This window comes from Euphorbia lathyris, chromosome 2 (genome assembly GCF_963576675.1).
Source record: "Euphorbia lathyris chromosome 2, ddEupLath1.1, whole genome shotgun sequence".
Lineage (NCBI taxonomy): Eukaryota > Viridiplantae > Streptophyta > Magnoliopsida > Malpighiales > Euphorbiaceae > Euphorbia > Euphorbia lathyris.
This window is the reverse complement of record NC_088911.1, coordinates 104,368,091-104,382,814: the sequence shown is the minus strand read 5'-3', so window position 1 is coordinate 104,382,814 and position 14,724 is coordinate 104,368,091. Positions and strand designations below refer to the sequence as shown.

General features: G+C 39.2%; 1 pseudogene; it reads right to left on the bottom strand.

Annotated features, from left to right (window-relative positions):
- Positions 1-1,777: 1,777 nt before the first annotated feature.
- On the bottom strand, positions 1,778-14,485 carry LOC136217328 (E3 ubiquitin-protein ligase UPL1-like; annotated as a pseudogene).
- Between the last annotated feature and the right edge of the window lie 239 nt (positions 14,486-14,724).

Sequence of the window (14,724 nt, the reverse complement as noted above, 5' to 3'; positions counted from 1 at the left end):
TATCCTTTAGGATTGAAGTAACCCTTGAAGCTGGAAAAAAAATTCTCATTCGAAGAAGAAGGTAAAGAGTGACATTTACGTTTAAAAAAATATCACCTAAACAATAATAAAAAAAGACATTAAAATACACGAATCTGTCATCTGAAAATAAATCCATTGACATTATTGATTAAGACCTATGTCATTTAGTGGTGAAGCTCTTATAGCCAATTGGTTAAGAGCTTACCTATGACTAGGGAGGTCATGGGTTCGAATCACATCCGGGTCTGGTGGAATTTTAAATTCTTCTTTAATGTAAGCGCATTGTACGCAATTTTTTTTTTTAAAAAAAAAAAGACATATGACATTTGAAACAAGCTACAAAAACAGAAATTATTATAAAAATTGATATCGCGAATACCAATATGTCAATTTCTCATATATCTACTTGACATTTTCAATTATTAGTATGTCATGTGATGACATTAAAGGTGACAGTAGTAATAGATAAGCTACATCGTAACAAGAGTAATATGACAGTACGCAAATAGGCTAATGTCATGTGTCGTGCCTTCACATGACAGAACGTAACCGGCGTCTGAAGGTGCATCAGACGGAAGCGAGCCTCGTGACAGATTTATATCTTGCGGGATGACAATTTTTAACCATCGTCTGAGAGGCTATTTGGCTTAGTGAAATGATTTTGCTCTGGGTTCGGCTGGTTTGAGTTTGAAAACTTAACTTCCCTCCAAAAGTTAAGAGTTTCATGTGGAAAGCTTGCACCAACTATCTCCCCAACTGTGAGAAACTTTTCCTCAAAGGAGTTCACATAGAAAATAGGTGTGTTTCGTGTGACCAATTAGGAGAGCATAAACATGCATATTTTTATGGACTGTAAGTTTGTAGAGGATTGTTGGAGTTCAATCTGCTTTGATATCACTAATATTCAAGTCTATGATTTCTCTAATTAGGTCTCAATGATGCTATGTTGGTTCTTGTTGCAATTGATGAAGGAGCAGTTCTGCATGGTTCTATGGGAAACTTGGAATCAACGTAATAACTAGCTTTAGAATGGCAAGATGATTTCAGCGTCCCGATTTGTCTCAAATGTGTTTGCTTTTCTTGTTGAGTTTCAGTCGGTTAACTTGCAATGGGGATGTCAAAAGGGGGAGGGGTAGCTGGTTTAATGGCTATAAGATGGAGGTTTCCGGCAACATGAGGTTTGCATGTCAGTATTGATGCTGCAGATAATGATAGAGAAATTAAATGATACGAGAAGAGTCAACAAATTTTGGACTCATAATTATAGGAATTGTTGGTCAAAGTTATTTATGAAGACGCTTTGAGTTACGAATTGTTGGACTCACTTTTTTTCCAACATTCTATAATTTTAAAAATTCTAGCATTCTAATTTAATAAAACTTCAAATTTAACAATGTAAAACTTATTTTATTAAAAAATGAATAAAAAATATTTTTTCAGTAAAATTATAGCCTTATAAACTTTATGAATATGCTATTGTTATATTAATTCGAAAATAAGCTGCATCGTAACAAGAGTAATATGACAGTACACATTCGTGCCTTCACATGATAGAATTTAACAATCGTCTGAAGGTACATCAGACGGCAGCGAGCCCCGTGATAAAATTATATCTTGCGGGATGACGATTTTTAACCTTCATCTAAGAGGCTATTTGGTGTAGTGAAATGATTTTGCTCTGGGTTCGGTTGGTTTGAGTTTGAAAACTTAACTTCCCTCCAAAAGTTAAGAGTTTCATGTGGAAAGCTTGCACCAACTATCTCCCCAACTGTGAGAAACTTTTCCTCAAACTTTTCCTCAATTGATTGTATGAATCCTCTAAAACATATGCCCGTCGTACACTTATCCGCAGAGGACCAGAGAGGTGTTGCTCATGCTGTTGCCTTATTCTTGAGCGGAAATATGCTCTCTTGTTGTCAAACTCAATCAGTCTCGGAGCTTTCAGCATCATAGAAAGTGATGTCTCCAACAAGCCAGGATTCTGCCTTATGAAAGTATTCAATAGCCGACGGTGCTTCTCTGCGAACTTGGAAAAAGTGGTAGCACCATCCAACTTCCTGTGAAAATCTGCAGTTCCTGTTGTGGTTGAGGAAGCAGAACCACCAACTGACTCTTTGACTTCTCTAGCAGTTACATCAATTTGATCTTGCTGCATCATGGAATAGTTTGCTTGTAGCTTTTCACATAAAACAAAGAACGCTTCAATAAAAGGAAGCAATCTCTGGGTCCCAGGGGGAAGAGGAGAAGAAGATGTTCCCTGCACAGGCTCCCCAAAATTCATATTTGGCATAGTTGGACTAAAGGATCCCTGACCCAGCTGTGTCTCAGTAACACTGATGCATTCACTCAATTCTCGCCACAATGGGTCAAGTGCAACATTTAAGTTCCACATGGTGATTTGCTCCTCTTGTTCTTCATCACCTTCCAGCACCCCATTCTCATCAACACGGGAAGAGGTGAGTGAGCTGAGTGCCTGTAGCACACGAAGAATAGCAGCACCCGCCATGGATCCAGCACTGAGACCCAACATGTGTGTATTCCTCAGGGTGACAAGTTCACTGACAGCTGAATTGCTTAAACTATGAGCTAATACTGAAAGTTCAGATGTAAAGAACTTCCGATGTGATGTTGCCACTGAAGCCAACTTCTTCAGCACTTCTCCAGCTAGCATATAAACTTTATCAGACTGCCTGAATCAGTTAAAATAAAATATTAGTTCTCACTGTCGGCTACATTGCATTGTAACAACAAAAAGAGAATTGGAGAAAACAGGGCAGGAAAAGAGAAGATACAGAAGCATACGACTGGTGCATTTCTCATCATCACAAGTTATAAAAGAAAAACAACACGGAATATTCAGATATAAGAAGCAGTCTGAACAGTACCCTTCACGACCAAGAAGGCTGCACAGATTGCGCAAATCAGGTAGTGGCAGCTGCAGGAAAATACTGCAAGTATCGATTACCCTCTTCCCATCTGAAGTAGACAACTCAGCTTTAGACTTATCTTCTTGACTAATCTCTGTTTCCAGTGGGGGATCTTTCTGAATATCACCTGAAGCTTCATCGACAGTTTGCTTTTCAGAATTTGCAGTTACCTGTCCAGATAAGGTCCGAGACTCTACTTTTTGAGCAGCTGTGCAAATTACCACTTGGAGCAGTCCCATAACCTGGACCGTGAAAAGAAAATAAATTACCAAGGAAAATACTGCGGTCATATGAAAAAGCTACAAAAGATTGCTAAAGCAATGATGTGAACATAAATTGGAACATTTTAATAATCTCAATTGCATACTTAGTAACATAAAAAAAGAAAATTTCAGAAAATTTTCCGTTTTCATTAATTTATTAATTTTACTAATAAAAAATCATATATGGAAAAAGTAAATAGGAATTAATACTAGTAATAAATAAATCATTAATTAATATTAGCAAGTAAGTACTAATGGAAAAAAAAGTAAATAATATTAAATATTTAATAATAAATATTAATGAGTTTAAAATTCAATACAATTTAAAATAAGTAGGTAAAGTTTAAAACAAAATTCAAGGAAATTTATTTTTATAAAACAGTCAAACAGAGATTTTGCTTTACCTGTTCAAGGTGCGCTGTGCTTCGTAAAAATAGTGGTCGATTCAAGAGCTTCAAGAACAGTATCAGAGGAACATCATCTGCATTTACGAAAGGTTTTGACGGAACATCTCCATCCTCAATTTTCTCTTTACCCTTATCTATCTTAGTCTCTATATGCCTATAACTTAACTGCTCCGGAACAATTGACGGATCCAAGTAGAACAACATATTTCCAATATATGAATGATTAGTAGCCAAATATGTCAAAATTTCAAGAACTCGATGCAAAACCAATGGTGGAAGACCTGTAGGGTAGAAAAAACCTGGATAAGTTGATCTAATACATCAAGTCACAGATTACAAAAGATTTCTAAAGGACCAAAGAAAATACCATCCAACAACTGTGATCGACCATAAACGACATTCGATGGACAGCCATAAAGCCTTTGGGAGTTAATTGTTGCCAATCCACTAACTCACCCTTCAGCCTCAGGTTTAATCATATCAAGCAAGAGACGAACTAAAGTTGCTCTCGTAGTGCTATGTGCACAAAGATTTAACAGAAGTCTTTGCAGAAGGCCTTTTCCAAGGGGCTATGCAAACCAAAAAGAAAAAACATTAATGTAGGCACTTATAATTTTTGAGAGACATGACATTGCAAAACAAATAAATTGCTCTAGCTAAAGCTTATAACAATCTTCCCATTTAATTTTAATAAAAATATTTAATATAATTCAACCTATTGTTTGATAAAAAAATATAATACAATTCATGTATTTAATATAAAATTCAATAGAATTTTAAATTCGTCTTTTCATAGTTATCACCCCACTAAAGAAGTATCTTGTAATAGGTCTTGTTCCCGGTCGGGACACTAAACATGAAGTAAGAATTCTACACATTAAACATCAACTTAAGAATTAAATTCTTCATTAGTATTAAACATCTACTAAGAATAATGAACGTCAGTTACTTGTGCCAGACGTAGAAGGTGGATCAAAGCTTTCAAAGCATTGGCATCTAGAAGTGGCGTGCCTTCAATTTCTTTCACTTTCATGCTATTTGTAATGGAAGATGCTGCTCTCCGCCCAATGGTTACTCCAACGCCCCTATCCATCACTGTTTGCCTGTCAAACCCCAAACCATTTCGACGACTAGACAGCCTGTGGCTGCCTCCAAACAGGCTACGAGCCTGATAATGGCTCATTGCTCGATCTCTTAGCATTTGCGCTTCAGCTAGCAGTGGAGACGGTAATGCCGATAAAACTGCTTCAGAAGAAGTCAAAAGCACATGGATAAAAAGAAAAACATGAAAAGGGTTATCACTGGTCAGTAAGAGAAGAATCACAAAGATGAAAAGACGAACCTCTTCGTGCAACTCAGCAGGGAAAGTAGCAATTATGGAAGCATTATCCATGTCAACAGGTTGTCCTTCAGCCTGCTGGGCAATCCTCTGGGCTCTCTGTTGTGCTAGAACTTCAGCTTGGATATCTGGGGGAAGGGCAGCCAAAAACTCAGGATCAATATCATCAACAGCAGGTGGAGTATAAGTTGGAGGTTGAACAGATTGGGCTTGCTGGGAAGCTAGAACTTCTACCCGTAAGTCTTCTGGCAAAGCCTCTAAGAATGTTGGATCGATTGCATTTGCACCCGAAGCCTCGTTATTTGCACTAGCTTGGTCAGCCTGACTAGCTTCCTCAGAAATCAGAGTCTCATGCCGAGACAGTGGTGCATCCAAAACATGCTCTGTAGCAGGAAGACGCTGCTCAGCTTGGTCGCCTTCAGCATCTATACTATCCATATCAACATATACATTTGTATGATCCAAATTACGAATCACCAAACCAGAATCCCTTATTTGCCCATAAGCATCATAAGCTACAGTATGAACAGGCACATCATGGAGACTTGCAGGCACTTCAGAAACCCCTTCACATTGCAAAGGAGGATGGCAACCTGTGGATGAGTTGACAAGCTCGGGCATTATCTCTACTTGATCACCAGCATTGTCATTGCCCTCCCTAGTTTCCATATTATCCTGACCATTTGGTGTACTATTCAGAGAAATTGTTTGAACTAACATTGGCACCTGCACATGTAGGCATTCACCTGCATCTTCAACCGAAGATGGGGGATTTATTTGCTCTTGGCAAGAAATAGTTTCAACAGCAGGAGCCAGTTCATGTATCACTTCATTACCATTTTCTTGTTGTTGAACTTCCGTTTGCTGACTGCTAGTGTTATCACCTTCAACCAATACTTGCCCATCATTGGATGGAGGATCATTTGATGGTTGACTATCCTGCAATACTGGATGCTGGGACTGCCTTTCAATAGGATCACTTGTAGGAGCAAGACTACGCAACTGAGATACAAACTGCCCTTCTACAGATTGTGCAATCACAGTAGCCTGGGAACTTGCTTGGGGAAGACCATCATCAGTCCACCGACCATCAATTGGACCTCGTCTACCCTGTATATGCAATGAATCCATTCCTGCAGAATAATCAGTCAAAGGTGGGGGTGCTGCACTACCCAAACGATCAGCAAAAAGACTACTTGGCACATGATCATATGGAATAACAGGAGCATCAAACATGTAAAAGTGAGCCACATCAAAGCTACCAGATGATAGAGCTTCCAAATCCCTAAATGAATGTCCACCTGATGACCACATAGAAACCAGATCCCCAGACTGTGATGGCCTTAAGAGAAGAGGATGTTGAAATCCATTTACTTCTCTAACCGATCGCTCAGAGGAAGACCTACCACTCTGACGCCGACGCTCAAAACCCAAAGGCCTGCGAAGACCAAAAAGGTCATCCACATTCACGCCTTCAAAAGGCTCAACTGCAACATCAATTAGACTGCTAGCAGCACCAGGTTGGCCTAGGACCTGCAAATGATCTAGCCCATCCAGAGCTTCCCTCCACCTTACTTCTATCACGCGATGCTCATGAAAATCATCATCTTCATCAATCATGTCATCACCCAGACCAGCATCATCATGGTCTTCGACATCAGTATCTGCAAGAGACATCATGCCAGCACCATCTTCAGCAATATCCTCATCCTCGTCCTCTCCATCATCATCATCCTCATCTTCCTCACCCTAATCTCCCATATCATCATCCTCATCACCCATATCATCATCTGCCCTATTCTCCACCCGAAAAGTCATACCAATTTGATCAGTGTTGTGTAACACACCACCTTCTTCCATCTCTTCACACAAGAAATCCAACCCAATCTCCATAGGTGGGTTGTTCACCATTGTTTCTTCCACTTCTATCCTCATTTCTTGCTGAACAGACTGATTATGGTGTGCATCTTGATTACCCTCATTTTGAGAAGGAACTTGGCATTGCAGTTCTTCAGTCTGCACCGCATTAGGCACATCAGCAGAGTTGTTAACATTTTGATTTTGCTCTACTGTTCCAGCAGCTGATGTAGTTGTATGATCATCATGCCTCCCATTTGATTCAATACTTCTCTTCTTGTTCAGACCCTCAGATTTGAGGACTTGCTCACTTGCATTAGCAGCTCTAGTAAGACTTTCCAAAGCCTTTAGCAAAAGATTAACGATCTTGGGAGCATCAGGATGATCCAAATCAATAACTTGAAGAATACCTGTTAGACACTATACCATTCCACCATCTATCATGCTTTTTGCTATATCTGGTGAACATCCAGAACCAGGCAAGTTGTCAGATGATGTATTTTTTGATAAAATAGAATACACCAAATCAGCAAATGCAAAAACCTTTTTTTCAGGCAATAAAAGGCTTTTACTAGAATTGCTTGCAAAGTTTGAGAAAGACGACATTGCTTTCACAAGTTCATTAATCACTCGCCTCCGTCCTTCTCCAGATCGGCCACACAAAACTACCAGAAACCATGAAGCCTTTTCAGACAATTTGTCTCTCCATTCATCAGGCCCTGCAGATTTGTCAGTCGATATTGGAAGTAACCAATGTAAGACATGATGAATTATCCCACCACGTCCGGAACCATCTGGTTGATTAGATCCTCGGAGTTGGCATAGTTCTGAATCCCGCCTCAATATCACTCCCACTGCATGTACATACATAAGTAGGATATCACTGAATAGCTTGAGAACAAAAGACACATTTGCTAGAGCAACGGGTTTTTCAGAATCAGAGCACAATTTTCTTGCCTCATCAACCTTGGATTTTCCTTTCACTTTGGTTGCAGGTTCATCCACCTCCATAGAAGTTGAATTACTAGCACAACCTTCCTCACTTCTTGGAGGAGGGTATTTCAAAACTATGTCAAGGAGCTGATCAATTACTTGAGTGAGATTGACAGGAATCTTTTTATGGCCTTTGACACATTTACCCGAACCATCATGTACCTTGTTCTCAGAAATCCGAACAGAATCTTCCACGCCATGTGCTTTTGATTTTTCCTTCTCCTTTTCCTTTGACAACACCACAAGAGTCCTCCCTCCTGATGATTCCAACTGACAAGCTGCAGCTGCAGCTTTCATAAATACCACAGGATCTCTAGAGATAACAGGTGCCATTGTTGTCAAAAATGTTCGTGGGTTAGTACGTCCTGCATGCCTGTTTCCAATCAAAGTTTGTCGAATTTCCAATTCCATAGCCGTTTGCAAAGTCTGAGGGTCTTCAATCAGGTGTCGAACAATAGCAGAAGCCACTGTATCATATCCAGGGAAAAAGCAAGTCCTTGGAAGACTAAAAACTGCAGCTAAGCCTCCATTTTCAAGAAACTGCAGAGCTAGAATATGAGTTTTTGTCAAGCGAGCACATAACTGTAAAACAGCCTGCATAATGACAGCAGGAACATGCTGCTTTATTAAGTCACAAGCAAGTTGCAGCACCATATGACTCTGTTCGATAGTCAAATAACCTGTAGACTTCCCCAAAATTTTCTCCAATGATGACTCAGTTTCTCTTTCAGGAACATCTGGAGCCAAACTCCCATCTGTAATTGGGGCAGCAACTGAAGAATCTGGCAAAGAACCTGTATGAGTCCCCTCCACAGCTTCAGAAGATATTCTAGGCCTGGACTGTAGCATGTTATCTAGTACAAGCAGTAAAGAACTAATGCATTTTGGGACAAGAATCTCACTTGATGAGGCATTGCTAGCCTTAAAATTCATAAGGATATCAATTGTAGCAGGTACAATACCATTCTCTGCAGCAATTTCTCATACAGTTCCATCCTCAAACACAAGTAATGCTAAAATATGTGATATCATACCCAAAGCACTAGAATCCTTTGAGAAATCCAAAGGACAAAGCTTTAATTGCTGAATAAGATAAGATGCCACCTTTGGACGGTCTTCTCCTTTGTTCCGATTGCAAAGGGTCACCAACAAATCTGTCAATGAGAATGCAATTGTATCAATACTTTGAAACAGCTTCAGTGATGCAGCAAGAATATCATCAACCGGAGGTGCCTTCATTTGTTCTTCATCTGTCAGTAGATTTATTGACTTGTCGACATTGTCAACTTTAGCTCCTTCAGATGAGCTCCCAAGTGAGAGAGCAAGTGCCCGAGCCAACTCATCATCCTCCTGTACAGGATCCTCGGCATGACTGAATAACCACTCCATGGCAAGTTCAACACTATTTGTTTCTACTCGTCTCAGTGCTTCCTCTGCTCTTGCCCTTGAAAAACCCATTTCAACAATAGTTGTAATAGTACCCTCATCAGGTGGTGGTGGCAGAAACCTCTGATTTGTGCTTCCTGCAACTCCACTGCGATTCCGTTTCACATCACCAACACCAGAATATATATGTGTCACAGCTGAAATAATAGAAGCAACAAAACTCGTACTACAATTTGGAAACATAGAATGGTTCCAAACAGGCAATATTACATCCAAAACCTGAGACTGCAACATCCGTACGAAGACTTCCGGATCCCTCGGAATAGGAAAGAGACCAATTGACAAACCAACTGCAACTGGTTGAACTAGTAGCTGAGCCTGGGACGTGGAGGTTGCAGGTAAGAGTAAAGAGGAGTTGACAAAGCACTCAAGAACACGACAGTAGCTTTGTAATGTGTCAAGTAGCCATTTACTGTGAGACAATTTACTTCCTTCACTAGCCTTCTCATGATCTGCAACAGGTGTTGGAAAAGGGTAAGGTAAAGTCCACAACAATTGACTTGTGGCCTCAAATGTAGTAAGAAACTCCTTAAAGGTTCCATGTACATAAAAATTATTAACCATTGCTGTGTAACAAATTCGACGCCTGCTGTCAAAAGTAAGTGTTGCCATATCATCCACAATCTTTCCGAGATATCTACATTTCACTGACAGTGACATATCAAGTCCAGATGTCGAATACCCAGAAAAACTGAGAGCCTCAAGAAATATTTTAGCAAGGGCAGTTCCAAGGGTTTTTGAAGCTGAACTCAATGATCCTACATCAGCTCTCCGACGGTTTGGTGAGGTAAATCCCTTGACTAAGGCTGTGAAGAAGGAGCGAAATGTGGAAGCCAACTTGTTCAGAATTTCCAAGACAAGAACATCTGGACTTGTTTTCTTAGCATCTTGTGATGATGTTTCTGGTAAATTTGCTGGAACTTCAGAATCAATGTTCAAAGCATCCAGATGTCGGGCACTCCTCCCGCCACGCATATGTTGTGCCAGCGCATGCCGGCCACGATGATGTAAGCCTTCACCTGAACGGAGCACTGAAAGATATTCACGCTCCGCACCTGAGAGGAATCGAGAACCATTCCGAACAGAAACTGAATTCATGTATCTCACAACCGGAATATTTGCATCATCGTCTATTTCTCTTCCAACAACATTGGAGGAAGACGTTTCTGCACTATCAATTTCTTGATCTGCACACCTCTTCTCATCCACTTTGGAATCATTACACAGAGAAATTTGCCAAATCACCTCCCGATATGTCTTTCCAAGATCCTTCAGAACATCAGCATCTGCAGCACCAAATTCAGAGACAACAGATGTAGTTCCCTTCAACAAGAAATTAGAGAGAGACAATATACCCTCAAGACTGGACAGATATCTAAAGACCTTTGTTTGGTTAGCAGATTCAAATGCTAAAAGTTGGGTTCCACCAACTGAAACTAAAATTTCATTTGTAGATCTAAGATGCTCTCTCAAGAACGAGCATACTGCCCGAGCTAAAGAAGTAGAATGTTGTTGTGAGAAGTTCTTAAAGGCAATAGATATACTCTGACCGATTGATGCTGAAAGGGGCATTAGAGGCAAGTTAAATAACTGCAGAACAACATCAATTCCCTTCTTCTCAATAAAAATACGGCATGTGTCGGCATTTTGAAGGATTGTCTCAAGAAGTCAAGCAGCATTGCCAACACAATCACGAAGGAATAACTCTATATTCACCAGTGAAGTATCAGAGGGAAGCTCAGGAGTATGCTCTGAACCATCCATCCTGGTTGCGTCCCTATCATCTGATGGAACTGAGGACCTTTCTTCAGAATCTGTTTCCATGGGAACAGGAGTAGAGCATGAAGAAGGATATGAGGATGAGCAACAGGCATCAACTCCACACCCAATTTTGAATATTGAATTCAAAATTTCAATAACCATATCCACTCCATGACCACGCAGTGAGGAAGCATGGCGCATTAATTCATCAAGTCCAGTAGACAAGGACCCTGGTGTCTCACCAGCAAGGGCACGCAAATATGTCCTAGATGTGAAGATTTTCACAAAGCACCTCAAAGCATTACGATCTTTCACAGCCTGAAGACCATTATTGTTGAGGCACAAGGCATCCAAGCATTGAGGAATGCACATTATGGCTTCTGAAGAGCATAGAACACCATCCATTATAGCATCCAGAAATGCAGTAGGCAGACCAGCTGCATCTAATATAGCAAAACAGGTAGGATCTTTGTGAATTAGATCACTCATGACAGTTGCTGCAAGTGAAAACACCCCGCCGCCAAAATCTTTTGCTCTTCTAAAAATTATGCATAAGCATTGTGGCAATAAACTCTCCTCAGATCCATAGAAACGAGATGTATTACCAGGGGCATATGTTCCAAGTGAGATAGCACGTAAGAGAGCTTTCATAAGTAACCGCCGGTGATAGATAACCAAAGCCACAGAATACATAGGATGTACATTATCCAGCTCAGAGGAAACACCTGAAACTGCTTGTAGAATTCTCCCCACCAGATCAGGATCTTCACCTTGTTGTTTCAACCAATTTTCCAAATAAGATACTTCTACTTTCAGTCGGGAGATAGTATCATCTAAACCACCCAACTCTCTAAAAAGTGTGGCAGTAGGATTGCTGAAATCCATGAAAGTTTCTAGAATATGCACAGCAGTGCCAACCAAATGCAAGTGTTGTGGATCTGTATCCTTAAGGAGAGGCAGAAGAGTAGGGATAAACCCAGCCTCGCGCAAGGCTGCACAACCTGATGATGATGAGACTAAAACAGTGACGAGAGACAATAAAGCCTCTGCAAAAACAACAGACCATTTTGATGCGCCACTAATAACAGAATCAATAGCTTTCTGCATAAGGCTAGATAAGATGCCACGATGCCCACCAGATGTGACAGCAGCCAAAACTGTTAGTTGGCGGGACCGATCTTGAGAGAGAGCCACCAATGATAGGAGACATAAAATTCGGATTTTTTCAGGTACTGCATCTTCATAACTCAATAATGAGACTAACTCGTTAACAAACTCGGGCTCTGAGTTAAAGAATGAAACTAGATCATCAGCATCACTACTTGCTTGAACAAGAACAATGAAGGCATAAAGTCTAATGCATGTGTACTGCTGTCGAGAAGTTAAAGAGCCAAAAGCTCTTGCAAACCGCAATCTTGTCAGCAGAGAAAATCTTAAACTGGTTGGTACTTTGTACTCTGCAACTAACTTATTCAAAAGCTCTAGATCTGTTTCAACGCAAGCATTGACATCAGGTAAATGAATAATTTGTAGACCTTGGTAAAACTTTTCTTTCATATGGCTCTCGCTTGACTCATCCAGTGCATAAAACTCAAAATGCAAAGTACAGCCTAATTCATAGGCAACAGGATCGCACCCATTTTCAACAAGACAAACAATCAACCCAAGCCCCTCTTCCTTTCCACCCCAGCCTTGAGCAAGAGAAAATAGCTTTGCATTCAGACCATTATCTCGGATGGAATATTTTCCAATAGTTTTCTTCAGAAAAGCTGCGAAAGTCTGCAGGCAAGCCTCTAGAATATCTGCATCGGTGGAAGAAAGGAGGAAAGAAAGATGTTGCTGCAACAACACAAAGAACATAGCTAAATTTAAAGGAGCATGGTGGAAAAGAAAGACCTTTTAAAGTGTACAATTTACATCTTCATTAATCTATTGATTACTGTGGTCTAGATATAAAAGAAGTAGAAAAGAATCAGAAAAGCATTCAACACAGATAAAATACTCCTAAAGGATAAAAAAAAAATTGTACCTCATAAGAGCTATAGAAATGTTTATTCGTGCAATTCTCCAAAATGGTTCTGATAACATGGAGAATTTGAAGAACAGCTTCTCTTGGGAAGGGAGGATCAGATTCCAAAAAGTTATCCTCTACCTGCAAATCTTTTCTTGGTTTAATGTGCTTCTCAAAATATGAATCAAAATGGTTAAAAAGATCAACCCAATGATGAAAATCTCCCTGCACCAAAACCAAATTATGCAAATAAATTAGACCATTCAAGAAAATAATTAAAATTAACATAATATTATATTAAAAAAACCTGGATTCTTATAAGATAAATCCACAAACTAACCTTGTCAAACTCCCAAACAAAACCTTTTAGGGGTTCTTCAATATTCTCAAGTGGCGTAGAAGTAACACTATTGATAAATGATTTGATTTTGGGAGGCTGAATACAAACAACAAAAGAACCCAAAAAAAGCTGTTACAGCATTTGCAAAAATTATAAGTTCTAAGCAAAACACGGAACAAAAATAAAGAGCACACGGAAAACCAACTCATACAGGATATTAGATGACCTAGAAACTCCAATGTTCTCCACATGAATGCAACAGGTAAAAACATAGACCTCAACAATAAAATTGTATAAACTAATTAATATCTATCATTAGTTTGGGAAATAGTATAGTTCACAAGCATTTAGCTTGTTGACTGGTAAAGGAAAGCAAATTCAAAGCCAGTAGCAAAAAGCATGTTTTCCAACTATCATACTCCCATAAAGTAAATTCCTTGCAGTTTTAAAACCTCCCAATTGATATACACGCCTGCATTCCTCATTACTTCTCAGTAATGACCAATCCAGCCTTTAGAAAAATTGACCCAAAAAGGCAATTTTAGATGCCCTGTTATGTTTCTAACTTACATCGCAGCAAAAATATTGGGTAAAAATAAAATAAAGAAAAAAACACCAAAAACTAAGGAAATCTCTATAAAACTAAGTACTAACACATAGAAATAAGCATAAAGGCACTAAAATGTGTGAGATTTGACAAAATTCCAAATTAGTACTTAGTTTCATAGTGGATCATTCAAGACTTGAAGTACTAATGTAAGAGGAATGGAGAGGAATGTCCACAATGATGACTAGTACTTCCAAAATTGACAACGACCATCAAAATCAGAAGACATAAACAAAATGACCGGAATCAATTTAACAAAAAGATGCAGAGACAAATAAGTAAAAGAATACAAACTGTATACCATCTCAATTATCAGCATGCAACTACGACTGGACAACAATAACATAATATTCCATCGGAGATAAGGGATGGCAAAAAAAAAAACTTCAAGAAACAAAGTCGATAAAATTCACAATTAAATAAAACCTAGGACAAAAAAAATATCATAGGCATAGTACTGATACATACACTAACCACTTCCAAAGACCTCCTCCGCTTGAGCTTCATTTTGAATCAAAGAATTGCAGGCACAAAAAGAAAACGATCACGAATCGATCAATCCTCTAAAATAAAAAACCGATCGATGTTCTAACAAAAGAAGGGGAAAAGAGAAGAAATTAGTAACAATTGAAGACTAAAAAATCAAATTTGAACTGTAAAAAGTAGGGTTTTGCATCCACTGTTAATAATAATCGGATCCCCGATATAAAATCATAAAAGAGAGAGGGAAATCAGAAATTACATAAGAAAAA